This window comes from Camelina sativa, chromosome 6 (genome assembly GCF_000633955.1).
Source record: "Camelina sativa cultivar DH55 chromosome 6, Cs, whole genome shotgun sequence".
Lineage (NCBI taxonomy): Eukaryota > Viridiplantae > Streptophyta > Magnoliopsida > Brassicales > Brassicaceae > Camelina > Camelina sativa.
The window spans coordinates 13,646,954-13,651,185 of NC_025690.1; the positions used below are offsets into that span (position 1 = coordinate 13,646,954).

General features: G+C 31.5%; 2 pseudogenes; both read left to right on the forward strand.

Annotated features, from left to right (window-relative positions):
• LOC104699023 overlaps positions 1-374 on the forward strand; it is a 2,199-nt pseudogene extending 1,825 nt beyond the window's left edge.
• On the forward strand, positions 1,409-3,831 carry LOC104791240 (annotated as a pseudogene).

Genomic DNA, 4,232 nt, shown 5'->3' on the forward strand with positions numbered 1-4,232 from the left:
TAATTTACATAAAATTATATAACACGTAACTATATTTTAACCTCGTTTTTCATTTTTCCTTTTCGTCAGCCAGCAAAAACACAAGGAGGTTACTACTGTGCAATTGTTATTTTCGGTAGCTCAAAAGAAGCAAATCGAGCATTTGATAACATCAATGGAAGTCAAGAGAGGGTATGTGAAAATTTCTTTTGTTGTTTGAAAGTATTCAAAGTCATTGTTCAAGAGTGATCATGAAGTAATTTTATGTGTTATGTTTCGCTTTTCAGGATTCGTTGGGGCTGCCACAGAAGCTCATTTCTGGTTCAACAGCTAGCTTTTATGTCCGTAAAATGACTCAAGATTAATAATGCAATATCATGCAACCTAGGATTCGGTTGAAGCTTATAATGTTCTTATAAATTATGCTTTCCTATTTTCTCTGTTTTGAAGCAGTTTTAACACTGCTTAATAATAATAAATTTCAAGTTTTAATAATAATTTTTCAGATATTCGAGTTTATCAGTTGCAAAATTAATAAACTGTCACAATATAGAACAGAACTGTAATAAATACTATAACAATTGTGAAAGTCATCTAAGTGAATTCGATTTGTTGAAGCAGAAACAAGAGAGTAAACTCCAAGTTCAGAAGCAAGTATATTTCTCCAACCACAAAATACAATTGGGAAATAATAAAAAGTTTTTTTTTTCTTTTAAGTAAGTTATGAAGATTTTTGAAGAGTTCAACAAAATCATTAAAAATGAAAAAGTGAAAGATTGTTAAAGATTGCAAAATCCCAGAGTTTTATTGATTAGTTTTCCAAAATTTTGTAAAGTCTTATAAAAAATCTCCGAATTTTTATGATACTTTTCATGACTTTATTTTATAAAGAAAATGTCTAAAATCATGAATCAATAACATAATAATTGAACTTATTAACAATCTTAGATTCTTTTGTTTTAATTGAATAACACAAAACTTTTAATGACTTTATAAAAGTCTGAATCCAATAACCCAAATTTGTTAAGATTTTAATTGACTTTTTACAAATCACAAACTAATAACACTAAACTTTAACAAAATCTTGATCTAATAACAACATATTCTCCATAACATTTAAAATCTTTAAAACTCTATTTCAAATCTCAAACCAATAACCCCACCTCTTATAATTTTTTTATTGGATTCTATAGAAGAACCAGAGTCAATACAGAGTCAATAGTCTTCTTCCTCATCTGCTAACTACGAATTTATGAAAGTTATGTCAAAAAGCATTCAGGAAAGTTTCCTAAATCAGTTTTCTATATTTTTTAAAAGTTATATCGAAAAACATATTAAAAAATCTCTCTTATCAAAATGCGAAGAAATTATAACCCTAACTCTATTCCTTCTTCCTCAAGTTTTCCCCTGGCTCTGATTTTTTTTTTTTTTTTTTGCAGTTTCAACGGCACTGCTTATTAGTATCATGGAGCCTAAAGTAGGAAGTTCGTCTCTCTTTATTTTTTTTTAATCTGTTTCTCTAACTTCTCCGAGTAGCTATTTTTCTTGTGTGAATAAAATCGCTCTTAGCTTTGAAGGATGATTTTTTCTGTATCTTAAAATTAATTCCGTCAAATTTTTCCAATTTTAGGTGTTGGAAGAGTTGGTGAAGGAAGTGCAAAGTCTAGGTCTGCGAAGAGAAAACGGAGTATGGAAGGAGTTTTCAGATATTTACGACAAAAAGTATGGATCAAGCTGAGTGACCCTTCAAGACATTCCCATGATGATGATTTGGTCGCTTTTCTAGCAACTTTTCAGAAGAAAGAAGATTTACAGGTAAGTGAAGAGATAACACAAATGTGATTGATGTTAATGACTAATGACTTTTGGTTTTTTATTAATCTACGCTTTTTTTTGCTCTCACTAGGCTCTGCTATGTTACGCCAATTGTCTTATGATTGAAAAGTTCAAGCAAGAGTCTCTCGATAAAGATACTCCTGAGCAGGTGTGATGGAAAGTATATAAATAAAAAAACATGTTTTGAGGATATTTGGTGGTACTTAATATGTTTCAAAAATGTTACAGAGGCTACTTCGATTGACAATTGAGCATCCGGAATACCCAATAGTCTATTCATTCCAGCCATACTCCAAGGTTTGTTCCTGTCATGAACAATGGCATTTGCTGTTTAGTATAGTTCTCTTTTTTTTACTTATTATATATGGGGTTCTTTAAGACTTTTGACTTAAGCAGGGCTGGTTTGTATCCGATGTTGGAATGAAGATGTCGAAGCAGGTGATGAACTCAACACACATGGTAGCTGTTGACTGTGAGATGGTTCTTTGTGAAGATGGAATTCTTGGTTTGGGCAGAGTTGGTGCTGTAGACCAAAATTTACAAGTAATTAATATTATTAGAGTTGGTGATTTGTATTTCTTAGTAGCGTCATCTGAACTGGCTTTAGAGTGGGTGATCAAATGTTTATGGCTTTAGGTGATTCTTGACGAATTTGTGAAACCGGACAAGCCTGTTCTTGACTATATGACAAGTATTTCAGGAGTTACTGCTGAAGATATTAAAAAAGCTACTCTCTATGTGGTTGATATACAGGTAATATATAAACCATGTAGTTTTTTTTTTGTCCTTAATAAAAACAAATATACAAGTTATGTTAATTGTGTGAACTTTGCAGGAAATATTGAGGCCCTTTCTTTCTACGGGTACAATTTTGGTAGGGCACAGTTTGGACCATGATTTGAAAGGTAAGTAAAAAGTTAAAAATCTCTAGTTGAGTCCATGTTAATTTTACTAGATTTGTTTTTTGGCTAAGCTGATCACGTGAGTGTTTTGATTTCAGTATTGAAGATAGATCATCCAAAAGTAATTGATACTTCACTTGTTTTTAAGTATCCGAATGCACGAAAGTTTAGAAGACCTTCACTTAATGACCGTTGCAAGGTAAATTTTATAACGGGGTTCTCTACTATTCTTGAGGGATTCACAAAAATATATAACATCTTTGACACATTTTTTTTTTTTTTTTTTCCTATTTTGGTTAAACTAGTCTATGTTGGGTTACGAAGTCCAAAAGGCCGGTGTTTCTCATGATTGCGTACACGATGCAGCAGCTACAATGAAACTTGTACTTGCTCTTATAGAGAAAAGAGTTGGCACAACAATTTCCCAATCTAAAGAGGTCACAAAAATTCTTACCAAACTTATAGGTTTTAATTTTATTAACTATACACTTAACAAATGTCTGAAAAAATTAACTATAGGATTTGGAGGCTAATAAATCAAGACTCTTTGTGCATAAAATCCCTCACAATGTGCCATCTGAACTGTTGGAACGAGTTCTTTCTGTAGAGTTTTTTTCCAAAGAGTTTACAATCGATGTTAAGGTACCGCGAGAGATCAAAACTATACAATATATATCCTTTTTATCTAACACCGAACTTTTCTTTGACCTCGGATTTTTTGTTTTTTTCCTTCTGGCATGCAGCCAGCAAAAACCCCGGGAGGTTACTATTGTGCGGTTGTTAATTTTGATAGCTCAAGAAAAGCGAATAAAGCATTTGAAAACGTTGTTGGAAACAAACTTGAGGTATTTTATAAATAGAATCTCTGCTTTTTTTGTTTAAGGATCTGAAAACTTTGTGATGGAGAGTGATGAAATAAGTTTATATGCGATGTTAATTACATATATTTTGCTTATCAGGATTCGTCGGGGCTGCCACAGAAACGTATTGTCTTCAAGCTGAGTTGTTGTCCAAGAGCTAATTTATTTGTTCGTAAAATGGATTAAGATGAATGATGTAACCTTCGGGGCTAGGGGATTTGGTATATAGAATACAATATGAAATTTCATAAAACAAAAATCGTAAAACAAGAATTGATATAACCTATTGTTAAGTGATGAAATAGACAAATAGTCCTCTCTATCTTCTCCCCTTGTCCACAACTCCGTATGCTATGGACCCTCCAAAGCAGTGGTGTCTTCATACTCCAGTTAAACTCATCTGACTGAGATTTATTGTGTGTTCATAACTTCATATAATAACGAAATTTATGGAAAAGTCACAAATTAAATGTGATCTTCTAGAAAAAAGTTACACAGACAAATAAAATAACTTTTGGTCAAAAAAGAAGAATCATAAAATTATTATAACATAGTGAATAATAATAAAATCACTAGATAAGGATCCGTCTGATGTGCGGGTTTAAAATTTTATAAATTAAATTAAATTTAACAAAAATATATTAAAATTTGTTGT